General features: G+C 36.8%; 1 protein-coding gene and 1 pseudogene across 1 annotated transcript in view; both read left to right on the top strand.

The window, feature by feature from the left end:
- The window catches only part of RSRC1 (arginine/serine-rich coiled-coil 1), a 411,611-nt gene that overhangs the window by 20,287 nt on the left and 363,953 nt on the right, over window positions 1-27,371 (top strand). The window lies entirely within an intron of this gene.
- Window positions 26,111-26,479, top strand: LOC105523966 (annotated as a pseudogene).

Raw genomic sequence — 27,371 nt, forward strand, 5'->3', positions numbered from 1 at the left:
TTTTGATTCAAGACATCAAATTGAAGACATTTTGCGAATATGACATGAGGTAATTGTTGCCTCAGATGATTTCTTGAAACTGTACACCTGTAGACTACAAGTGTAAAGGGTGTTAGGGAAGAGATCAATTATTATATATTAGAGAAAATTAGGAAAATTTTTGTTAAAAATGTATTAGAAGTAGGACAAGTAACAGATATTTATTAATTTGAAAAAGTAATATAATTTTAGAAAATGCACTTATCTAGTAAAATAATATACATTATACATTGTAAAGGCCAGCATAAATGCTATTGTTTTCGTAAGAAGTCATTTTATTTTATTTTATTTATTCATTTGAGACAGAGTGTTGCTCTGTCACCCGGGCTGGAGTGCAGTGGTGCAATCTTGGCTCACTGTAGCCTCTACCTTCTTCACTCAAGGGATCCTCCTATCTCAACCTCCTGAGTAGCTGGGACAACAGGTGCACATCACCACACGCAACTAATTTTTGTATTTTTTGTGGAGTTGGGGTTTCACCATGTTGCCCAGGCTGGTCTCAAATTCCTGAGCTCAAGCGATCCCCCTGCCTTGGCATTATGAAATGCAGGGGTTACAGGTATGTGCCACCCTGCCCGGCCAAGAAACCATTTTAATTATTATTTCTTTGTATTACATACTAGAACATACTTGTGAATTTACTTCTCATTTATCATATTTTAGTGGTTTAACAGACTTTTACAAAAGGCTTAATTATCATTTCTCCATGCTTTTATCTGAGCAACAAAGGACAGCATGTCTGATGATATTTTTCTGGTACCCTTTTCTCAATTATTGGGTAGAAAGATTGGACTACATTTTAACAATGTAGTATTCTTTATGTTATTCGTTCAACTTGAAAAATGCTGAGTGTTTTGAACTTAAAAATTAGGTTTGCCTCTTTAAAATTGCAAGATTGCTATTCCTTTCTTGTGACAGTGATCACATGATCCCTATTCACATAACATCTAAGTAGTAAATATCTGATAATCACAATTAATTTTATACTGGATGAGTTATCCTTTCCTTGTTTTTGTAGTTTTTCCTTTTCTCAAATATTACAATTATTGTATTGCACTATTAAATTTTACAGCTATTTTCTAATCAATGAACAAAGTCAGATCCCTTTCAGAATTCGTTTATTGGTAATCCTTCAATTTGTCCATGAACAGCAAGAAATCTTTGGCAACTCTATTAGAAAATGATTGAGTATATAGTTCCAGTATGTTGGGATCAGCCTAGAAATAGACTTAAATGTAGTTTTGTTCTTGAAAATCCTCTGGTTTTGAGATGAGCGTAGACTTTGACTTCTGGAATGAACGGATATCTGGAAAACAGAAGATGAAGTAAGAAGAGAATTTCTTTAAGGAAAATATGAATGTTACATTTATTCTAACTCATTTTTATTGTGAGTGTATTGAATGTCCCTTTCATATCCAAATGTAATATGAAAAACTAATTTATTGTTTAAAGTTTAAACTATGCATAAAACAGTTATTGAATTTTAAATTGTGGATCACTTTAATGAAAACATTTTAATATCTAATTATGAAAATTATACAGTTGATTTTCTATTTTTATTTTATTCTTTTATTAACCTATTGATCTTTATTTTGTCTTGTATCTGAAAATGAGAACAAAATATGTGCTTAGAGAGCAATTATTTATTTTATTGAGGACATATCTTAAAAGTCAAGAAGTGAAGCTGCTTGGTAATGCTATAAATTTAAAACTGTCCTACAGCAAGACAGTACGATGCAAATATGACTAAATAAGATCACAAACTGAATTTCAGTGAAACAACCAAGATTTACATTAAATTAGGAATTTTAAAACCGATTTAGTTTGTTTTACTGAGCATTTGCTTAATAACATTTTGCCTTCTTGCAATCTTTTTAAAGACAATAATTCGTCTGTGAAATGCAGGCCATATCTTCAGTAGAAAAATTGAAAGCAACAGCTCACTTTCTGAAACCACACATATAGCGATATAAAGAAATATTTCAGCTCTACAAAATTTAATAAATCATCCCATTTCCTAATTTGATCATATTAGATGCTGATGTGGAAGAAGCATTTCAAATACCATCTTCTCATTAATATACATCAGTCTGGGGAATAGAATGGAATACTTATGCAGAGATGTCACAGTTACTGTTTCTTAGTTTACTAAGTGGAACAGGTTGAAGTGATTCTGGGTGCTATTTGTCAATGTCTTGTTAAAATGGTTTGGGTCGAGTTATGGAGTCCAGAAAGACGGCGGCTGATAAATCAAAAGTGGATTGAGTGGACAGGAGGCAGTGATTGATACTGTGACAGGATATGAAGAAAGGAACCTTGATACAAGCATGCATGATATTGAATATGAGAAAGAAAATGGCCCTAGAGTATGGATATTATTCAAGGAAATGAGAATAATAATATCAGCCTGAAAATATTGCTGAGTGAAGATTAGGATAGTTCTTATTAGAGCATAATACTTTACTAGGATGGTAGGGATGAAATTATGTAAATATTTATGGGAGAAGAATATTTTAACCTATGACTGAAGACTCTTTAATGATTATCATTTAAAGTAGTTTTAGCTTCGTTTTTTCCTAGCTAATTATTACACCATGTATTTATAAGCATCCTAACTAGTAAATTAAACAAATATTTTTCTTTTAGATTATTTCAAAGATCATCTACCTTTACAATGTGCTTTTATACAATAATAGTATTCAGAGACTAAACTTGTGTAAATAGTGTTTTACTATCAGTTGGTTTTGACTTAGAAAATTACATTGTTAACTTGAAGTGAAAAATCTTCATGGCATAGTTTGCAGCATCCTTTAGATTAGTCATTTTGAATGGCAAATGAAAGATCCCTGCCAGATGAGCCATTTCACAAAGATCAAGGCTATATGTACTGAATATTCTTTTGCGGAATTATCAGTGAAATGTTAGTTGATGTCACGGAGTTCTTGGTGGGAATCTTTTGATTAGTCTGACTTTTGTCCTTGGCAATGTGTAACTAGGAAGAACTTTCTTTTGCTCTCTCACTCTAAGAGTTCTGTATCTAACACTGGCAGAAAAAGAGGTTCTTTGGAAAGGTATTCAATTAACTTTTAATTACATAGTCTATGAGAGACAAAGAGATGTGGAGTTGTCACATAATTGTAACCATAATATTTGATTTTTATGTAGTGTCTTGTCATCTTAAGTACTTAACACTATAGCACAATTTTTGTTAAGTGTGTAAAACATTTGAAATGAGGCACTGAGATATTTACCCAGGTGACTTACATCAGTAGTGATTAATTTATTGATAATTTTTTTCTAGCTTTTAATAAAGATTCTGGTAAATGTGTATAATACCTCTAAATTCCTTAAAACTAATTTAATTACATAAAAGTTGTTATTTTTGGCTTATCACCTCAATATTGGATGAACCAAAATACTGTACCAGCTAAATAACGTAATATTTGAACTTAGTGTAAGTTCTTAACTGTGCTGTTTACTGCCACATGTTGTTTTGTGAGGCTCAGAATGTGTTTTGAATGTTAGCAGAAGAAAAATAGTCATTTCCAAATTATAGTGTTTTTTTTTGAAACATAATCTTGCTTTGTCACCCAGGCTAGAGTGCAGTGGCGCGACCTCGGCTCACTGCAACCTCCATCTCCTGGGTTCAAGTGATTCTCCTGCCTCAGCCTCCCGAGTAGCTGGGATTACAGGCATGCACCACCACACCCAGCTATTTTTTAGTAGAGATGGGGTTTCACCATGTTGGCCAAGCTGGTCTTGATCTCCTGATCTCAAGTGATCTGCCCGCCTTGACCTCCCAAAGTGCTGGGATTATAGGCATGAGCCGCTGCGCCTGGCCTATAGTGTAAATTTTTAATGTTTTTTTTTTGTTGTTTTTTTTTCTGGAGTTTTCCCTCCCATTTTTTTCTTTACATGGTAGCCAAAATACAATGCAAAATGCAAATCTGATAGGACCTCCTTTATTTCAGTGGTTTAAAAAAAAACCCAAAATGTTGACAAGGCTTTAAGTCCCTTTGTGATCTGACTCCTTCCTGCCTTTTCAATCACATCTTTCCAATGCTAGTCATACTTGCAGTGTTTAAACAGTTTTCTTTTCCTGTCTAAGGACCCTTGAACATGTGGTTGGTTGTCTCTGCTCAAAATGTACTTTTCTCCCACTCATGATCTCTAATTAATCTTTTAGGTCTTTACTTAAAGACATTTCCTTAGGCTGGGTGTGGTGGCTCACGCCTGTTATCCCAGCACTTTGGGAGGCTGAGGCGGGCCAATCACCTGAGAGTTTGAGATCAGCCTGACCAACTTGGAGAAACCCTGTCTCTGCTAAAAATACAAAATTAGCCAGGTGTGGTGGCAGGTACCTGTAATCCCAGCTACTGACGCTGAGGCAGGAGAATCACTTGAAGCTGGGAGGCAGAGGTTGTGGTGAGCCAAGATCATGCCATTGCACTCCAGCTTGGGCAGCAAGCACGAAACTCTGTTTCAAGAAAAAAAAGACATTTCATTGGAGGGCCTTCTCTGTTCATCTGGACATAGATATTTTCTCCCATTATACACAGTACTTATAGCTTATAACCCAGGATTGCATGGTAAAGCAGAGCCTGCTCTGTCAAGAAAACATGGATATGCACGCTCTTACTCATTTTCAACTTACAGATTGAGCTGTAAGCTTGATCATAATCACTCCCCACTTAATTTTCATTTCTACCATGTAGAAACTAATTTTAAATTATAGGAGGTGGCGTTAAAGACAAATTAGAGATAGCATAGAAAGAGCTCTGAATCAGCCTGAGTCTCAGTATCTTCATCTATAACGTATTATACTCATTTTAGTTCTAATTTGATTCTAAATTACATGATAATAAGTTTCATAATGTATATTATTTAAATTATTTTAAAATATCATTTTTCAGTTTTTTTTTAAAAACTAATTAGATGTACCTACTATTTTGCCATGTTACCATGCTCTAAAAGAGTTATAATTAAATCCACTAAAAGCAACTGAACAATTACATTGATGGTATTGCTTGCTTGGTAAGCTTCTACTTGCTTCCCTGCAGAGCTCATTTGCACTGAGCTAAATTCTTATTCTGTTGTATATTTGTATTGAAAATGCTTTTTGTATGTAAGTTGTTGTTTATCTGATTTATAGCTTTCAGAGGTGGCTGTGAGGTCTTATAGAGGTACAGAATTTTTAGGGCTAAAAGGTTATTTTGTACTATTTCTTTAAGGTGAGGAAGCTAAGACTAGAGAAGATAAGGTGAGCAAGTAATGGGGGCAGAAATGGTTCCCTTCAGTGTGTGGTGACTTTATGACTTTTCTTTTTGCACAGTGTTTTTTCTTTTTTTTCCTTTCCCCCTCCAGTTTTTCAATGGGTGTGGAGATCATGCAGGATCAATAGAGAAAATGAGAAAATTATGGATGAGCAAAACTGGGCAACATTGTTCTTGGACAGATAGTCTGAAAGTGAGCCATTTGCTTGAGGATAATAAGCTGAGTTTGTAAAATGGGTCACACATATAAGTACAAGAGGTTATCAATTCAAGTCCTAAAAATCTGCTCTGTTCTTGTAAGGACACTGTTAAATAAATGTGTGTTTCTATCTTTCTTTCATTTACCTGAGGTGGTCCATTTTAATAAAATGTATCCAAAATAAAGAAGCCCAGACCATGGGTCTAACCATGTATGCAGTTAACTTTTATTCAGGTCACTATTTATTTTCATTATTTCCTCAACTGAAATGAGCAGCACTTTTACATTGACATGCAAAACATATGGATTTTTGATTATTAAACCAATTGAATTAGTAAGCTCATTTAAAAAATTGGGTACTGTCCCCTCACCTCACTTTCTACTTCTCAGTCAAGTTGCTTTAATTAGGATTTTAATATAACATGTAATCTGAATTTGGCAAAAAGTGAACTGTTAAGTATTATTTAGAAATCAACAAATTTTCGAATAAAAGATTCAGTGATTAATATTGAATAAAAGGTTTTATGGAGATCTATAATACTGAGCCAATTAAATACATATGTACACACACACACACACACACACATATATATATATATAAAACACTATTCTTTTGCTATTTAGCTTTAAGATGATGCCCTTGCAGTTTTTAGGTATTTTTAATCAATTTTAAGGCTTTAAAGTCAAAATTCATTGTTTAGATCCAAAAGGAATATTGTAAAAATTGATTAGTTGACCTTATTTCCAAAAATTAGTAGATTCAGAATACTGAAGTTCTTAGTTGGCAGAAGAACTCTATTGTCTAGTGAGAAAATAGATGACTTTTTCTTTTTTTTTTTTTTGAGACGGAGTCTTGCACCTGTCGCCCAGGCTGGAGTCCAGTGGCACAATCTCGGCTCACTGCAGCCTCTGCCTCCTGGGTTGAAGCGATTCTCCTGCCTCAGCCTCTGGAGTAGCTGGGATTACAGGCACCTGCCACCACGCCTGGCTAATTTTTGTTATTTTTCATGGAGACGGGTTTCGCCATGTTGACCAGGCTGGTCTCGAATTCCTGACCTCGTGATCCTCCTGCCTCAGCCTCCCAAAGTGCTGATTACAGGCTTGAGCCACTGTGCCCAGTCCTAGATGACTTTTTCATAGGCGTTTTTTCCCCCAACTTTTTAACTGCAGTGCCATTTTAGTTCTTCACATCGTGACTCACATTGGAGCCCTTTGTTGCCCAGATGCAACTAGGGACCAGATTTCCACCTGGGATGGCAACCACATTGTGGAGACCTCTAGTTGGGGGCTCCTGAATTGACTGAATGTACCCTTTATTGCTTAGCTAAGTTAGAGCTACTTTTCTGTTTTTCAGTTAAGTTTCCATGTTGTGCAGAGAGGGGCCATGACCCCAAACCAGCTGAGTGGATGATCTGTCCATGTTGAATTTCCATGGCTCCTCTTCACTGGTATAGATAACCAGACAGTGACTGCATGGCTTTCTGCAATATTTAGCACAGTATCAAGTTGGAGACATTTAATATGTGCTTCTGGTTTAGGTGATTTTGTTTTGGCAGTACCGAATTTCTTGTGCCTCATTTATGCAGAGTGATGGAAGGATTGAGAGAATTCCATGTGGGGTGTGCTTTGTTACCTGGGCAGAGCCCAGCCCAGAGTTTACCAAGGTGGCTTGACATAAGCACTACTATTAGATTTAACTAACTACTAAGCAGTTTTATTGGGCAGCTCCTTGAATGTGGCACACACTTAAATGTAGTCCCTACTCTGAATGAACTTACTGTCATAAGATTTCCTTTTTATTTTTTCTCTATATCTTTGTTTACTTATTCTTTTCCATCATTGTGTTATAACAAACTATAGAAAATAATGTTTCCTATATTCCATCATGCATGCAGGAGGAAAAGGGTAATTCATTAAGTTAAAATTATTTTCCCCGCTCATTCCTGTGAAATTGCAGAATTGTAGAATCTTGCCAAAAAATTGATAATAGTTACTTAAAATATTTAAGTGGTTTAAAAGTAGGTAAACTTGTGTGTTTTATGGTGGTGTTGATTTTAAGTAAATAGTTCCTTAATTATGCTCTTTACTTTCATTTTGTTTAGTCTGTGTTTCACTCATTGTTTGGTGAGAAAGGGTCTAGATCTATTTATAAATCTGTCTCTTAAAAGATCATCATCATTTGTTCTGTTTTCTAAAAACACTGCGTAATATTTGATGAGATTTTCTTCTAGTACTTACAATAATTTTTTGACAATGAATATTTGATTTTGGCCAGACACAGTGGCTCACACCTGTGATCCCAGCACTTTGGGAGGCTCAGGCAAGTGGATCACCTGAGGTCAGGAGTTCGAGACCAGCCTGGCAAACGTGGTGAAACCCCGTCTCTACTAAAAATACAAAAATTAGCTGGGCATGGTGGTGGGCATCTATAATCCCAGCTACTCAGGAGGCTAAGGCAGGGCAGGAGAATCGCTTGAACCTATGAGGTGGAGGTTACAGTGAGCTGAGATCGTGCCACTGCACTCCAGCCTGGGCGACAGAGCAAGACTTAGTCTAAAAAAAAAAAAAGTTTTATTTTAATAAGCATGTTTATCTTGTGGGTGCTGCAAGCCTACAACTACATCAGGAAGTACAAAGAGTACCATATGAAACTGCGTATTAAATTGTATGTTCCTAATGGTGGTGGACTTCAGTAACTTCTTGTGTATGTTTAATACTTAGAATAAACTGCATTCACAGAGACATGAAATTAATAGCTAACGATGCTTTTTACTGAATCCAATTAGTTTTTTTTTTTTTTTTTTTTTTTTTTTAAGATGGAATCTCGCTCTGTCACCCAGACTGGAGTGCAGTAGCATGATCTCGGCTCACTGCAACCTCCGCCTCCCAGGCTCAAGTGATTCTCTTTTCTCAGTCTCCCGAGTAGCTGAGATTACAGGCGTGTGCCACCACACCTGGCTAATTTTTGTATTTTTAGAAGAGACAGGGGTTTCCCCATGTTGGCGAGGCTGGTCTTGAAGTTCTGATCTCAAGTAATCTGCCCACCTTGGCCTCCCAAAGTGCTTGGATTTACAGACGTGAGCCACCATGCTGGGCCTGAATCCAGTTAGTCTTTTTTTTTAAATTAAATATGGGAAGGACATTTTGCATTCTAATCTTTCTCCCAAAGATTTATGTTGAAATACATGGTAAATTTTTTCCTCACAGGATTATTGTGACAAGAAGTTGCAAAATAACCTATTACCATTCTCTACTCTATAAATTATATTCTTCTCCAAACTAGAGATTTTGGGGTTTTCATTGGTTCTGTTTTTTGTGAAATAATCTATGTTCACCCTCTATCGCTACCTGTTGCCTTTGGAATCTGTGTATTTTGAGCCAGTTACCTTGCAGCATTATTTTCAGGCTGTAGATTTAAAAGTTTTATAGTTCACTTTCATATGGGAGGCCCCCAGCCCTTGCCTTTCTAAAAATTTTCTTTTCACTTACATGGATTGTCTGGCTCTTGTTAAGAGATTGTTTTATATAAAATAGACTTAGGTAGTATTTTGTTTTCTGTTTCTGATATGCACTCTGCTAATGGCCACTATTACTGTTGGCCTTTCTAACTGTAACAGCACATTGGACATGTTACTCTTCAGGAAACGGTATATAATGACTCCCAGATTTCTTTCCAGAGCTCTTTTATTTTATAAGTATAATAATCCCTTCTCATTTATGAGTTTGCCTTATTTGAAATTCAGATCTAATGTAGATTTACTTCTGTACTGTATATGTTTTTCAGAAAAAATATGCTGGACATATGAGTCACTTGTTTCTACCTTTGTTCTTCTGCCAGTTTCCTCTTAGGTGATTGGTCACATATATACTAAGTATCATGAAAATGTGTTATATCTTATCATTGTGCTATGTGTACTACCATGTGGTATTTGTAGCCTTTATGATATTGGGCAAGAAAAGATTAAAAAGAAACATTGTTTATGCTGTTAGAGATATTACTGCCCAGGTAAATGTCTAGTAGTGTTACCTAAAGGAAAAGACTCTTCCTGCTAGAGAAGATTTAAAATGACTCTCCCACAATCAAGCTTGAGGAATATTGACTATGGAAGCAAAGCTCAAGCTAAATACCCAGAGAGCTGTAGTATCAGGAAGCAGTTTTATTAATTTATAAAACTGGTAACTAACATTTTGCCTCAAATGTTTTTTTAAAAATCAAAGCTTTTGTAGAAATTAATAGGTATGGATGTGTTTTTAAAGTCTCTATTTTGAGAAAATGTATAAGCAGAGTCTAAGAATGGACCTTCAGATGAGGTGTGAATGAATTATTGTAGCCAATAATGAAGTGTAAAGAGACTTTCAAAAGAAGTCCATAGCTTCAATTCCACACTTTACCCAAAGGATGGAGAAAATTCCAGGTTTTTTGACTCCTGGCAGGAAAATCTGGTTTGTGGTTGATTCTTATCCTTTCTTGGGTCACATCAGGTATAAAGTGTGATGTCAAAGGGTGAATCTGATGAGAAGCATGGATCCTCTTTACATAAAATTTCATGTATTTACATGCATAATTTTGCATGTTCTTTAACAGGATTCACAGAAGTCCTAAAACTCCATGGACCTCCTGATTAAGGACACATTTATACTAATGTGAGAAATATTCAGGCAGCTTTTAGAATTAAACTTAAATGACTATGCAGGTATAAATATCTATGAGCTAAGGGAGATGGCAGGTCTTTCCCAGTAACTAACTACATCCTTTCCTTCCTATTTTAGCCCCGTGTATTTACCTATTTCATCTTAACTTTTAATACTACTTAAGAGTGTAGCTTTTTACCAGTTTAGGGTAGAGAAATGCCATTGGTAGCTATTTAGTGTCTTCTTTGTTCCCTGTATTTCATTTTAGGGAATATAAAGCATTTGTGAACCATTATAGATTGCCTTGCAATCTCATTAAAAAATTAGGTTATGAATTCCTTATCTAAGATTTCTCCTACCATGTGGATTTATAAGAACTTAATCCTCATAATTTGAAAGTTTTATTATCCATTAAATCTATTATATTATGCTTACCTTCGTTGTAGATTTTTATTTCTTTATATGTATCTCCCTAGTTTTTCTAACTGTTGATCTTTGTTAGTACTGACATTTCTCGTCATCTTCATATTAGAACATTTCAGTGTTGTTTCTTGTTCTAGATAACTTATAAAAATATTAAGTGGGTTGATCCTGTAGCCATCTTGGAATGGTTCATTGTGGAGTACTTTTGGAGTAGTTTATTTTTCGTACCAATGGTTAGTCCATTCTTGCATCACTTAAAAAGGAATACCTGAGACTGAGTAGTGTAGAGAAAAGAGGTTTAGTTTAGTTGGCTCACAGTTCTGCAGGATAGATATGATGCAGAGTGCCAACACCTGCTTCTGGTGAGGGCCTCAGGAAGTTTACAATCATGGTGAAAGGCGAAGGGGGAGCCAGCACATCACGTGGTGAGAGTGGAAGCACGAGAGAGTGGGAAAAGTGCCACACCCTTTTAAACAAATCAGATTTCCATATAACTCACTGTCTTGAGGAGAGCACCATGCTCTTCATGAGGGATCCACCCCAATGACCCAAACACCTCCCACCAGGCCCCACCTCCAACACTGGGGATTATATTTCAACAATGAGATTTGGAGGAATGAAGACAATGCCAGTTTTTCAAGCGCCTCTCTCTCCCTCACTTGTCTTAAGCTTCCCTTAAGACAGCGATCAAATCTTACTAATTTTGTATCATCCCATCCTAGCATGGTGGTACCTAATATTGAATTTCAGTAAATCTTAATAGTAGATTCAGTAGATTGAATGAATAATTGACTTCTACATTTCCAATACAGGTATTTTAAAAAGTAATCTACTTGAGACCTTTGTTAAGGAGGCTTTTTGAAAGTGTAACCTTTGTTTGATTATCTCTACCTCCAGAAGAAGAGTTGTGTGCATCATCAGGGATATGCTAGACCAGTTCAAGTCTAACACTGATTCCCAGGATGTTAATTTCTAAAATCCTGGTTGATTGTTTGAAATCTTGGAGGGATCCTTCAGAAAAATATTAATAATATACTTTTAGGTTGTGAGATAAAATCTTTGAAAGGGATTCATCCAGGCTTTAAAATCACTGATCCGGGCCTTTCGACTTTTAAAGAAAAGATTGAAGGGAATGGTGCTATCTGAAAAAGTAATAGATTGAATATCCCACCTTAAGTATTTGTTTTCCCCCAGGAGATAGCATGGTGTGGTTCTTTTAATGCTACTTCAAGAATATGTATATCAAAGTTAAATAGTAGGGACATTACTTTTTTTTTTAATGAAAAGTATTTTGGAATTCATTTTTTACTCAATTGTTTAAATTCTTAGAAATCAAGGATTGTATATGACTAGGTTCATGTCTATCAATAAATCAATAGCTTATAACTTTTTTTTAGGCAATAGTGATTGTTATGTTACTAACATAGTATTCTCCAAATTTTTTAGCAGTCATGATCTCTGAACTCTGAGAGGAAATGAAAAACAAAAACAAAAAACAAACCCTGAGTTATGGTTAATAAAGCAGGAAGGAAGCTGGTAGAAAAGCCTTCTATATCTTCAAGCAATATCCAACCAAGAGGATATTACCAAGCTATAATTGACAACTTTGGGGAATTAAACTTCATATGGGCAATGCCAAAGGCTCTAGTAATCGTTAATGGTACATGTCTGCTACTATGTTGGCTTTTATTATTATTGGCTGTAGAAAAAGCTAAAAATATGACTGAATTGCTGTTGTTACACTTTGAACATCCTCTATATTGTTTCCTGGTATTCTTTTTAAAAGTACTTTTTAGTGTTTCCCTTTACTGGTGCTTTGTAAAGTCCGTCAAAGGACATCAAATACATAGATTTTATTTTTAAATTGTAAGGGTAAAGTTTTAAGTAGAATAAACATCTTCGTTTCTTTCAGAAAAAGAAATATTTCTAGCTAAGTAGATTGGCTTTTTTATTAAGAAAATTTCAAACATACTCAAGAGAAGGAGAACAATATATACACAGTACCTAGATTGAACAGTTACCAAGATTTTCCCCATGGCTGCTGCTGCTAATAGTGCTACTACCTCCCCCTCCCTCTCCATCTTCTTCCTTTTCCTTCTGCTTTTCTGCTTTTTTTTTTTTTTGGCTGAAGTATTTCAAAGCCAAATGGGACACTGTGTTATTTTACAAATAAGGACTTCACTTTAAATCTCTTCCCACCAAAAGGAAATTTTCTTATATCACACAATGCCATTATTATTTTTTTCCATGTGTGAGACAGGGTCTTGCTCTGTCACCCAGGCTCAAATGCAGTGGTGCAGTTACAGCTCACTGCAACCTTGAACTCCTGGGCTAAATTGATCCTCTCAGCTCAGCCTCCTGAGTAGCTGGGACTACAATCCCATCATTAATTTGATGTTTTGTTACTCATTTTCTGACCATCAACTCATGTTTTTGCATTTACCTATATCCACATTTAAGCCATTGTCATACTTCGGGAAATCTATGTTCCATATCTTTAATAAATTTTCTTTTTTTTTATTTTTCAGAAAACCTAACTTTAAATTTATCTTTGACCTCAAAGTAGCAGTTTTCATTTCTTTGTAGCCTAGAAGAAAACAGAAAATAGATTATTTTTCCATGTGGTTAAATCATATACAATAATCAGCCTCCAAAAACAAATTTAAAAACTATTTCCTGAATGGTATCCCAGTTTCCTACTACATTGTTGACTTGTTCAAATTTTTTTCCCAAATTCACAAGTGTACGTTTTAGAAGTATATTTTTAGTTGAACAGTAGGATAAATTCTCATATTATAATCTGGCTATGTAGGCAATCATACTGATTCTGTTTATGTAGTCTAGCAGTGCTTCTCAAATTATCTGTGGTAAAGGACTTTTTTTAAACCCTAAATTTTCAGTCCAGGAATTTAAATTCCTGGTAACTTCATAACCTATACCAGTCATATTTGCCATTACTTCAGTGAGTTTATGTATGTACATCTCTAACTAAATTATATATTCCTTATGAGTGTTTTACTTGATATTGCCCATGTACCTTATATTTATCCTTTGATTGTGTAGGGGAGAAAAAATATCTTTTTCTCACCCATTGCTAGGTGCATGGTGGAGGCCCTTATAACAAAAGACAGATTAACAAGAGAGAAGCATACAGATTTATTTACTATAATAAATAAAGTGACACAGGAGCCTTCATAAGGAAATGAAGACATGAAAAAAGGGGTAAATCTGTGTATATTTTATGCTGGGCTTGATGAGGAAGTGGACAATCGTGAAGAAGCATGATTGGATGAAAAAGTGTGATCTAATGTTAGTCAACTGGGGGGAATTTAGCAAGGCCTGTTTGTTCAGATTCTGCTCTGTGACTTTGTGTCTTCAAAGATTAGGATGTTTCTTTCTTTTGGGGATATGGAGGGCACCTCTTCAGTGAGGATCTTGCGACTTGTTTCCTGAGTAGGTCAGAAAAGCTTTTGTAGTGTGCATGACATACTTCAGGGGAGAAAGGGAAGAAGAGAACAGAGACTGCCCTTCCAGCTTCTTTGTTTTTCCCAGATATCTTCAGCTTAAAATATTTTGGGGGAGTGTGTCCTGCCCAGGTACATATGTCCTGAACCCCATCAAATAAATGCTAACTAGGTGGTAGGTCCTGTGTTACACAGTGTGAATGCAGAACCAGTATTTTTAGAGAGCATAGAATCTAGTGAGAAGACATATATGAACACGATTATGCTTATGATATGTAAATGCCACCCTTTTAAGCATGAGACAAGTTCTGGGAGGGCACAGTGTCATTATATGTAGTCAGTAAATACTGTATAAGTATTACTCAATGAATGAATGTTAATTAAAATATACTAGGATAGTGTAAGAAACATCACAGAAGTCCTTGGCATTATGATTTACCTATGTAACATATGTTTAATATTGTAGAGTAAAATGAAACTTGTTAGGTTCTTTTTAAGTGTGGTAGATAAGTTAGAGCCTTTGTGGCTTGGGGTATTAAATCTCTGTCTAGTGTATATGTGTATTTAATTTTCTGTACTTATAAAAATTAAAAATCATATCTTATGATTGATTTGATATGATATGACCAAAATGTTGGTTTTTTTTTTTTTCCCCAGACATTGAATAATATAGGAGACAAGAGTATAAAGTAGGAGTTGGAAGACCTGCTTTTTCTGGGCTCTGTTTCTCTTATTAGCTGTTTGACCTTAGGTAAATAAATGAAGTTAGCTGAACTTCAGTTTTAGGGAATCGTAATATTAAATAGTGAGCTCCTTGAGGACAGTGTCTATGCCATATTAATTTTTGCTAGGGTGACCAACCATCTTGGCTTGCCAGGGACTTTGTTTTAGCACTGAGCGTTCCATGTCCTTCATTCCTGGGCCAAGGAGGATGTTAGTCATTCCAGTAGTATCACTAGTGGCTAGCTCATGGCTGGCACTTAGTAAGTGTTCAGCAAGTGTCTGGAATTAAATATCTCCTCTGTCTTTTTCACAGAATTGATGTAAAGATCAAATTATATTTTGTGAAAGTATTTTGCAAATAGTAAAAGCTGTACCAATAAAGTTGATATTGTTTTTCCCATCAGTATGCTCTTGGAATTCATCTCGGAATTTGTGTAGGAGTTAATTTGGTGTATAAATGTTTGATTACTCAGTGTTTCCAGTTTGTATCTGTTGCCTAAAGTGAGATACATGTGAGTACATATTATCTTCTGAATATATTTCTTCTTCCCAGAAGTAAATGAGATGTGAATTAAAATTGATCCTGTAGTCTTGTAGTTTTATGTTTAATAATATGAGTTTTAGTTTTAACTGAGGAGCTGATTTCACATTTGAATGAATATGTGGCTTCTGTTGTATTTGATTATTGTAAATGTTTTATCTTAGGTTTAAAAGCTATTTTATAGGACATCTTTTAATTATGATCTTAGTAGATCTAATAACCCTAACACTTCGAAAGTTTAGAATAATAAATGTAAAGATGCCTAAGTGGGCCCTATATGTAGCTAGGAACTAACTGCTCTGTAAATTTCTCGGGTATAGTAAAGTTCTGAGGAAACAGGTGAAATTTTCCAGACAACCTACCTCTGGGCAACCCTTTCTTTCCTTTTTAAAGCGACTTCTTCCCTATACCTTCTGTATTTGTATCGACTGAGCAAATTCTCAGTCACATTTGCTTATTTGCTACTAATTGTGTAGCTTAAATGTTGTGTCAGTTACTTAAGTGCATCTTCTAGAGATTCCCTTAACCATCAAAGTGATCTGCAGCTGTTTCTCTTTGGAGATACTCGAGGATGGGTATGGAACTCTCTTCTTCTAGAGTTGCCAATAGAGGCAATTCCCACCGCTCTATTTATTGGTTATTTTCTGCTTCTTTTCTTGAACTATTTAAAAATTTTTCATTCTTAAATAAAACATCAGGGAAACTCTCTCTTGCTAGCCACAATGTTTCTGATGTAACTAAAGAATGACCATGCGGCACGGTATTGTGTTGCTGGGTAATGCTGTCACTTGAGTGATTTTAGGAGTTTTCTTGAGGTTGCCAGAAAGCTAGAGGACATGATTTCAGAAAGCACTGTATTAAGAATAAATAGATGGTAGAGTTACTTGGTAGTCATGCCCCATTGGTCTTTGATCTTATTGAATCTTGCAATCTAAGAAAAATTGAGTTTGACCAGTGTCTGAATAGGTGTGATGTTTAAGGAAAGCCGAATACCTCTAGCATAATTATGTTCTTTGTGTTGAACCTATACTATAAAGTTTGTGAACCAAGATTGTCTTTTTGGATTGAGGAGCATGTTTTTGAGAGTCTTGATTGTTATTGGTGTATAAAACTTCTCTTTTGTGTGTTGCTCAGGTGGTATGTGATCTTAGGTAGAGTAAATTTATATGATGAGAAATCCCAGGATAATTATGAGACTGGGATACATGTATGCAAAATGTGAAAATATAGCTTTCCATTCTTCTCTAGCTATTTCCCCAACAAAACTCCAAATTTAAAACAACCTGAATCCTTGACTGGACAGCTGTACCTCAGAGGTATTGCGGGTTTGTATCCACACCACCACAATAAAGTGAATATTGCAATAAAGCAAGTCATATGAATTTCTTTGTTTTCCAGTGCATATAGAAGTTATGTTTACACTATACCATAGTCTGTTAAGTATGTAATAGCATTGTGTTTAGAAAACAATGTACATACCTTAATTTAAAAATACCTTATTGCTTAAAAATGCTAATGATCATTTGAGCCTTTCGTGAGTCATAATCTTTTTGCTGGTGAGGGTCTTGCCTTGATGTTGATGGCTGCCCACTGATCATGGTGGTGGTTGCTGAAGGTTAGGGTGGCGGTGGCAGTTTGAAATAAGACAGCAATAAAGTTTGCTACATTGATTGACCCTTTTTTAAATGAAAGATTTCTCTGTAGCAAATGATGCTGTTGGCTAGTATTTTACCCATCATAGAAGTTTTTTCTGTTTTTTGTTTTTTTTTGAGAGGGAGTCTTGCTCTGTTGCCTAGGCTGGAGTTTAGTGGTGCGAACTCGGCTCACTGCAATCTCTGCCACCTAGGTTCAAGCGATTCTCCTTCCTAAGCCTCCCAAGTAGCTGGGACTACAGGCACATGCTACCATGCCCAGCTAATTTTTGTATTTTTAGTAGAGACAGGTTTTCACCATGTTGGCCAGGATGGTCTCGATCTCATGACCTCGTGATCTGCCAATCTCTGCCTTCCACAGTGTTGGGATTACAGGCATGAGCCACTGTGCCCTGCCAGAACTTCTTTCAAAATTAGAGTCAGTCTTCTCAAACCCTGCTGTTGCTTTATCAACTAAGTTTATGTAACATTTAAATCCTTTGCTGTCATTTCAGCAGCATTTACAGCATCTTCACCAGCAGTGGATTCTATCTCAAGAAACCACTTTTTTTCTCATCCATAAGAAGCAACTCTTCATTTGTTCACATTTGATCATGAAATTGAATCCATTCAGTCACATCTTTGGGCTACACTTCTAATTCTGGTTTTTTTTTTTTTGTTATTGCCACCACACCTGCAGTGACTTCCTCCACTGATGTCTTCTTCCTCACAGTCACACATAAGGGTCTTGGAGTCAACTTCTTTCATACTCCTGTTAATTTTGCTGTTTTGACTTCCTCCTGTGAATCAGGAATGTTCTTTTTTTTTTTTTTTTTTTTGAGACGGAGTCTTGCTCTGTCGCCCAGGCTGGAGTGCAGTGGCCGGATCTCAGCTCACTGCAAGCTCCACCTCCCGGGTTCACGCCATTCTCCTGCCTCAGCCTCCCGAGATCAGGAATGTTCTTAATGGCATCTAGAATGGTGAATTTTTTCCAGAAGGTCTTCAATTTACTTTGCCCAGATTCATTGGAGAAATCACTATCTATGGCAGTTATAGCCTTACAAAATGTATTTCTTAAATAGTAACACTTGAAAGTCAAAATTACTGCTTGATTCAGGGGCTACAGAATGAATGTGGTGTTAGCAGACATGGAAACAATATTAATCTCCTTGTACATCTCCATCAGAGCTCTTGGGTGACTAGATACGTTGTCAGTGAACTATTTATTTATTTTATTTTATTTTATTTTTTAAGACAGGGTCTCACTTTGTCACCCAGGCTGCAGTGCAGTGGCATGATGATCTCGGCTCCTTGCAGCCTCAACCTCCCAGGCTGAAGTGATCCCACCTCAGCCTCTCAAGTAGGCGGGACTACAGGAATGCACCACCAAGCCTGGCTTTTTTTTTTTTTTTTTTTGGTATTTTTTGTAGAGATTGGATTTCACCATGTTGCTCAAGCTACTCTCAAACTACTGAGCTCAAGCGATCCACCCACCTCGACCTCCCAAAGTGCTAAGATTACAAGCATGAGCCACCACACCTGGCCATTATTTTAAAAGGAATTATTTTTTCTGAGCAGTAGGTCTCAACAGTGAGCTTAAAATATTCAGCAAACCATGTTGTAAACTTATATGCTATCATCTAGGCCTTGTTGTTTTATTTATAGAGCACAGGCAGAGTAGATTTAGCAGAATTCTTAAGAGCCCTAGGATTTTCAAAATGGGAAATGAGCATTGGCTTCCTTTTAAAGTCACCAGGTGTGTTAACTCCTAATAAAAGAGTCTGCGTGTTCTTTGAAGCTTTGAAACCAGGCATTGACTTCACCTCTCTACCTATAAGACCCAGATGGCACCTTCTTCCTATAGAGGCTGTTTTGTCTGCATTGAAAATCTGTTGTTTAGCATAGCCACCTTCATCAGTTATCTTAGCTGTATCTTCTGGATTATTTGCTGCAGGTCCTATATCAGCATGTACTGCTTCACTTTGTACTTTAATGTTGTGGAGGTGAGTTCTTTTCTTAAACCTCATGAACTAACCTCTGCTAGCTTCAAACTTTTCTTTTGTAGCTTTCTCACCTCTTTCAGCTTTTATAGATTTGAAGAGAATTAGGGCCTTGCTCGGGATTACGCTTTGGCTCAAGGGAATGTTATGGCTGGTTTGATCTATTCAGCTCACTCCGATTTTCTTCCTGTCCGTAATAAGACTATTTCATTTTCTTATCATTTATGTGTTCGCTGGAATAGCACTTTTAATATTTTTTGAGAACTTTTCCTTTGCATTAATAAGTTAGCTAACTCTTCAGTGCAAGAGGCCTAACTCTTGGTCTTTTTTGGGTTATGATATGCCTTCCTTGCAAAGCTTAATCATTTCTAGCTTTTGATTTAAAGTGAGAGATGTATGACTATTCTTTTCACTTGAACACTTAGAGACCATTGAAGGGTTATCAGTTGGCCTAAATTTCAGTATCATTGTGTCCCAGAGAATAGGGAGGCCCAAGGAGAGAAAGAGAGACTGGGGAACAGTTGGTTGGGGGAGCACTCAGAACACACACATCTGTTTAAGTTCACTGTTGTATATGGATGCAGTTCTTGGCAGCTGAAAATAATTATAGTAGTAACATTAGAAATCACTGATCACAGAGCACTATAACAGATATAATAACAATGAAAAAGTTTGAAGTATTGTGAAACTAACCAAAATGTGACACAGAGACACTAAGTGAGCACATGCTGTTGGAAAAGTGGCACCAATAGACTTGTTTGACTCAGGGTTGCCACAAACCTTCAATTTGTAAAAGTCACAATATCTGCAAAGTGCAATAAAGCAAAGTACAATAAAAAGAGATATGCCTGTAGGGTTAGATGTCTAGCTTTTCTCTGTTATTGCAACTTTATGAGGAATCCAGCAGTTGTAAAAGTGAAGAAATACTGGATAAACTAAAACTTTATTAACATTGAATTATAATAATAATAGTAACAATACATGCCAATGATGAATCTAGTACATACTTAGGGCCAGGCATTGATATAGGATGTTTAACATGTATTCTTTTTATTTAATCCTTACAGCAATTCAGTGGGATAGGTTTAGAATTGTTATTTCCTGATGAGGAAACTGAGTCTTACAACTGCATTGAGGACTCACAGCAAAGAGAGTGGAACTAGGATTTTTGAAGAGAAACATAGGAATATCTGGCTGAAGCCCTCTTCTGAGATCATGATTCAGAATTTGGGATTATGACAGTTAAATGTCTTTGGTGTTTGTAGAGTAATCCCTGCCTTCTGATCAGTCTTATCAGAGGGAGAACTGGATTGGATCAGGTTAGATCTTTCTGTTCAGAGACCCTGAGGTTCTGGCAAGGTCATAACTGCTCTGTAGATTGTCTTTCCCACTACTTGAGGAACAATTAAGAACAAGTGATGGCCGGGCGCGGTGGCTTATGCCTGTAATCCCAGCACTTTGGGAGGCCGAGGTGGGCGGATCACCTGAGGTCGGGAGTTTGAGACCAGCCTCACCAACATGGAGAAACCCCATCTCTACTAAAAATACAAAATTAGTCAGGGATGGTGGCACCTGCCTGTAATCCCAGCTACTCGGAAGGCTGAGGTGGGAGAATCGCTTGAACCCTGGAGGTGGGGGTTGTGACAAGCTGAGATCGCGCCATTGCACCCCACCTTGGGCGACAAGAGCAAAACTCCGTCTCAAAAAAAAAAAAAAAAAATCTATATGGTATCAATTCCTTCGGTAGAGATATGATTTATCACCCAGTATAATGGCAAAACCGAAAACAGTCTAAATGTTAGTCAACAGGAGAATGATGGATAAATCTCAAAAAAAAAAAAAAAAAAAGCAAGTGGCAATCCCTCTTGCATTACTGTCGCTTTGGTTTTACTGATTTTTTTTTAACTGTTACTGTTTACACAAAAATAAGGCAAAAGCTTATTTTCTGACAGGTTCAAATAAGCTTCCAGAAATATTAATTTGTAGACTATTTATGAATAGTATGTTCAATTAATGAGTTTTGAAATATGTACAGATTCAGAACCTTGATGAAGTGCTATATGTAATTTTACTTTTGCTTTCCATGTAGCAGTTAACTAATACTTGGTGCATAAGTCTACAGCTGTGCCTTCAGACACAGTTGACTCTTGAACAACATGGGTTTGAGCTATGTGAGTTCACTTACAACAGTTTTTCTTCAAACATGGATGGAAAACACAGTATATGGAGGGCTGACTTCGTATATGTAGATGTGTCAGGGCTGACTGTGGGACTTGAGTATGTGTGGATTTGGTCATGCACTGGCAGTTGTGGAACTATTACTGTGTGTATACTGAGGGAGATTATATATTTTTAAAAATCATATTCTATTTGGTATTTATTTTAAACATTTCTAACAAGTTTATCTATGACAGCGAACTATCTGCATTTCTTCTACCACAATTTTTTTCTGTCTTGGAGTAGTCTACTTGAAATTGTCTTTTTCCCCACCTTCACTGTGGGGTAGCAAAACTCTGGAAATGAGAAACAAACAAGGATGAGAATTTCTCAGAGCCTTAGAGTATTTTTTGTCTCTTTAGAAATAGGACTGTTGGCTGGGCATAGTGGCTCATGCCTGTAATCCCAGCACTTTGGGAGGCTGAGGCAGGTGGATCACTTGAGGTCAGGAGTTTGAGACCAGCCTGGCCAACATGGTGAAACCCCATCTCCACTAAAAATTGCCAGGCCTGGTGGCCTGTGCCTGTAATCCCAGCTACTCGGGAGGCTGAGGCAGGAGAATTGCTTGAACCTGGGAGGTAGAGGTTGCGGTGAGCCTTGATCATGCCACTACACTCCAGCCTTGGCAACAGAGCGAGACTCTGTCTCAAGAAAAAAAGAAAAGAAATAATGTTTTCCCTCACAAAAAAATAGCCTCAGAAGCCTTTCAAGTGATGCTGTCTTTTCTACTTTTTGTTCTTATTTCCTCACCAAGAATGTTGAGTATAGAAGAGTAACTGCCTAGAGACCCTCTCTTGTCCAGTAAGGAACAGTCTAGTTTGGCTGGCCTGGCCTGAGATTCTATTATGTGAAGCTAGTGTTCAGAGACTGACTGTGTTAAGTTAGAGTGATACAAAGGAAGGATTCATGTGAGATAAAACTTCACAACCAATTTACCAGTTCTAGATAAGTGGTTGAGATGTGCTGCAAAACTATGAAAGTGAGGAGTAGCCACTGAGACAAATTGGAAGTGTCCTAGAGAATTCCAGAGCAGAATGTGATGGCTGTTCACCAAAGGGACTTTTGAAATAAGAGTCATCAGAAGAATATGAAAACCAGTAAGATGATTATAGGAATGTTATTAGTACAGCCCTTTACACTTTACAAAATATGCTTTCACATGCATTTTTTGTTTGCTCCTTTGTTTGCATAACTTTGTGGGAGTTATGATTTCTCCCCATTTCATAGAGAAAGAAGGCAAATGACAGTATCATATTCAAGCCCTGAAAACCCAGTTAGGGTGCATTTTGGGTGTTTTTGCAGGGAGAAGAACAGTAGAACTCAAATGAAAATAACATTTTGTAGATAGAAGGGAGCAGAAGTAGAGCCACTGCATTTGAGAGTGTTTTGAATAGAAAACCTTCCATAGAGCTCACTGAATGATTATTTCATCACCCCATAGTTCTTTAACTTTTTTTGATGAGGGCTTTAAAAATTTTGAGCCTCCCCTCTATTAAAAAAAAAAATTACTGATGAGACCATTATTTGACTTATGAGCTAGTCATTTTTCAGTCATGATTTTGTTTGTGCTCAAGCATTTAAAAGTAATATCATATAGCTTCAGTTACTTTGCTTAATGCCGTGTGTGGGTGTGCGTGTGTGGGTGTGTGAGTGTTCGATCGCTTCAGTCTTATAAAGCTTTTATCTCTCTATTGCAAGCTGTGGTAATGAATGCACTGATAAAACAACTGGTATTTAAATGTTACCTACTCACACTACATTTGATGGGATCTCCATTTTGTATATTTGTGAGTAGGAATGAGAAAGCAAAATCTGCCTTGGGAATTTTATAATGAATATGAGAGAGATCCTGCCACAGGTAGTTATTAAAACATCCCCTGAAGTCTTTTAAGATGAATGATTGTGTCTGTGTCTCTGACCTTCCCTGAAGGCTCTGTTTTTTAAAGAAATCTTCAATGCCCCAAGCTATTCACTTATTAAAAATTTTATAATACATTTCTACTACTAAGTTTTAATTTGTACAGTACATCTTCTGAATAACTCAAATTTTGTAAGTATTATTTGATGAATCTACCCCTTTCTTCCAAAATGGAGAAAATATGTATTGATGTCTTAGCTGTTTGCTACCTTTTTTGAGGAAGGGGTGGAATACGTGTAGAGAAATATGGGAAGGAAAAGATAGGGGAATTGTGCCTATTAAACAAACAGAATTCTGTTTTTCCTGTAGAAAAATAAATTGTCATGAAAATTCAAGATTTATACCAGGAAAGAGAAAAGTGATTAGTAAGATCCATGGGAAAGGGAAGGGCTCTTTTCTGATATAAAAATAACTACTCTAAAACTACTTTAATGGGTGTTTACTTTGAAGTTTAGCTTAAAAATGTGGGGTTACTTATTTGCATGTAGTAAACGTTTTGTGATGGTGTGTTGGAAATTTTCTAAAAAGAAAAGCTTGACTTCAAGAAGAAAAATACAGTTGAAGCTAAAGTTTTTTTTTTAGCATCTACTCTATGCTAGGAATTGTGGAATTATGTTATCATCCTAGGTTACTTTATTTGATTGTCAGCATCACCTTAACTTTCTAAGTCTGTATGTTACTTTCATTTAACAGATGAAGAAACAGACTTACAGAGGTCAAATAACTTGCTCTTATATAGCTAGAACTGGGAATTCACACTACTTCTGCTTTCAAACAGTTCTTGCACTTACTCACTATTGTTCACTAGGTTTACTATTTTTTCCCCTTGGCAGAGCAGGAAGACTAGTTCAGAGCCTGAATACCCTCTAGTGCTAATGTCTTTATATTAATCAGCTATTGCCACAATAATGCTGCATAGTAAACCATTTCAAAACTCAGTGGCACACACAAAAAATATTTATTGCTCACAGAGACATCTGTGAGTCAGCTGGGCCTCTTCTGATCTTTACTGGGCTCCTTGGGTTTGTCTCTAAGTTGGGTGTTGAGATCAACTCTATATTTGTCTCTTTCATCCTCCTTGGATCAGCCCCTACTCAAAACAGGTTTTTCTTAGACAAAAGGAAAACAAGCTCAACTTCCTAAGCAAATTTAAGTCCTCTGCGAAATGTCACTTCTGCCAACATTTCATTGGCCAAAGCAAATCATGGGTCTAAGCTCAAAGTCAAGGGCAAGGAAGAATATTCATTTAAAATGTGTGGGGCCAAGTGTGGTGGCTCACACCTGTAATCCTAGCACTTTGGGAGGCCGAGGCAGGTGGATCATTTGAGGTCAGGAATTTTTGAGACCAGCCTGGCCAATGTGGTGAAACCCCATCTCTACTAAAAATACAAAAATTAGCTGGCGGTAGTGCCGCATGCCTGTTATCCCAGCTACTTGGGAGGCTGAGGCAGGAGAATCGCTTGAACCCAGGAGGCAGAGGTTATGGTGAGCTGAGATCACTCCACTGCGCTCCAGTTTGAGTGACAAAGGAAGACCCTGTCTCAAAAATAAGTAAATACATACATACATACATACATAAAATGTGTGGCTATAAACAAAAACATGCCTCAAAGATGATTGATTCATGAATCAAATAAGGATCTCATCAATTAAAAAGGCAAGAGGGGAGCTCAAAATTTTTAAAAGCTATCATCAAAAGTTGTATGTAATATATTTGTGTGTTTAGCTACATGATAGGGAGTAATGAAATAACCATTTACTGAGCTCTGCCTATGGTGGGAGTGGGAGAAATGACTTTATCTGAATAATAGAAACTGCCAAAATCTTGATGAACCTTTTAAGAAAATACAGCTGATAAACAGCTTTCTTTTTTGTTTAATGTTTTGGGTGGCTTCTCAAAATACTGTAAGTAAATCATGTCTGTGAAAGATACTGTTTAGATTTTTGTATCTTAAATACCTGGAGATTAAATGACATCAATTAACACTGTACTGAGCTCTAGAAGTCTTTTCAAAGAATATACTGTTTTAGTCGGGCCTACTGGTATATACTTTCCATCTTTTTCAATAACTGGGGGAGGAAAGGGCATGTTAATGGTATGTAATGGTTTCCTTTTTTTTGGTCATTAGTATCTGTAATGATAATTAACGTTCAATGGAATAGTTAGGATAATTACCATTTTTACTTAGACCTCAATTTATATCCTAATCAAATTGGGAGGGGTGTTAACTATTTAAATTCATTAACTTGGTTTATTAAAATCTAAGCCTTTGCATTGCTTACTTTTTTCAGATATTATTGCCTGTTAGGAACCATTGCTTCTAGTTCATTTATATGGATAAGAATATTGATACAGGGCCTGGAGGAAATTTGTTTTGACCAACAAGAGAACGTACTCTGAGGGGCTGATATCAACATTATTGTTTTGCTATTAGTCAGGTTAATTATAGAAAGCTTTGTTGTATTACTGAAGATGTTCATTGACTTTATTTCTTTAGATTTGATTGTGGGGAGGAGTAGGGCAGTAAAAAGGAAAAGAGTATAAAAGGTGTTAAGTATTCTAACATTTGAACTCTTCAGGAGAAACAGAAATGATGTTCCTTAACTCTTCCAGGTAAAAAGGAAGAATAATTTCTAATCTTTTGGATATTGTGTTATTTTGTTATCGCTTGCTCTCCTTTCCCTTTCCTCTTGAAATAATTTTTTTTTTCTTTTTTGAGATGGAATCTCACCCTGCACCCCCAGGCTGGAGTACAGTGGGGTGATCTCAGGTCACTGTAACCTTCATCTCATGGGTTCGAATGATTCTCATGCCTCAACCTCCCTAGTAGGGATTACAGGCGCCACCAGCATAGTTGGCTAATTTTTATTTTTTTAGTAGAGATGGGATTTTACCATGTTGGTCAGGCTGGTCTAGAACTCCTGGCTTCAAGTGATACTCCTGGCCTCCTCCGCCTCCCAAAATGCTGGGATTACAGGGGTGAGTCACCTCATGTGGCCTGAAGTAATATTTTTTAAAAATGGGCATTATTGGCCAGGCTCTAGGTGCCATGGCTCCCCGCAGTAGGAAGCGGAAGGCTGAGGCCGCGATAGTTGCCGCAGCTGAGAAGCGAGAGAAGCTGGCGAACAGCGGGGAGGGAATGGAGGAGGCAACTGTTGTTATGGAGCATTGCACGAGCTGAGGCGTCTATGGGCGCAACGCCACGGCCCTGAGTCAGGCGCTGCGCCTGGAGGCGCCAGAGCTTCCAGTAAAGGTGAACCCGACCAAGCCCTGGAAGGGCAGCTTCGAGGTGACGCTGCTGCGCCCGGACGGCAGCAGTGCGGAGCTCTGGACTGGGATTAAGAAGGGGCCCCCACGCAAACTCAAATTCCCTGAGCCTCAAGAGGTGGTGGAAGAGTTGAAGAAGTACCTGTCCTAGGGAGATTTGGGTAGAAGTCCTCATGCTGAGCTTTGTGTCCCTGGTGATGTTGGAACATTAATGATAGAACACGGCCAAACTTCAGTCGTGTGCCTGAAGCCGTGGTTTCTTCCCCGCCAGAAATGAAGGTTCAGTTGTGAGGCAACCCTCTAGTAAGGCATTGCAAAAGTTACTGGATTTGGTTTAATAAAAGTTGAAATAAAAAATAAAATAAAGTAAAATAAAATAAAAAATGATAGTGAGTTAATGTTTTGTGGTGAGAATTTAATGATTCCCATGTTGAAATTCCTGTAGACATTTTAGGGTGTTACAAAGCCAAGACTTGATCACTGCTCTGGGCTACTAAGGTGTCATTGTGGAGGCTGAAATTTAGAAGACAGGTACAGCAAAATTATTGTTCTTATAGATCTGTTTGTATTCATGTCTTTGAATTACGTGCATTTTTTGTTATAACAGTACAGCTTGGTACCCGTGTTGTGTTTGGTTCAGCATTCCAAAGACGGATGGATGAGGATGTTTTCTTTCAAGGATCTTTTGGATATAGTAGGAGATTTTCACTTTGGGTGTCAGGGAGTACATCATACACATCCATATTATAATAATTGATAATTATGGCCAACATCAACCTGTTTCTACCTTTGCTACCCTTTATAGCAATGTTTTTGTTGTTGTTGTTGTTGTTTTTAAATTAGCAAGAGCATTGTACTTTAAAAGGATAAGACTCAATTTTATTACGTCAGAGCTAGTGCTTGTCTTACTCAGCACTGTATTCTCAGCACCGTGTAAATAGAACATAGAAGAATAAATGAATGAACGCATGAATGAATGAATGTTGCTATAAAAGATATGAGATCTTCCCTAACTATGAGTCTTCATCTATATTTCTAACAAA

This window comes from Colobus angolensis, unplaced genomic scaffold (assembly GCF_000951035.1).
Source record: "Colobus angolensis palliatus isolate OR3802 unplaced genomic scaffold, Cang.pa_1.0 Scaffold48, whole genome shotgun sequence".
NCBI classification, from domain to species: domain Eukaryota; kingdom Metazoa; phylum Chordata; class Mammalia; order Primates; family Cercopithecidae; genus Colobus; species Colobus angolensis.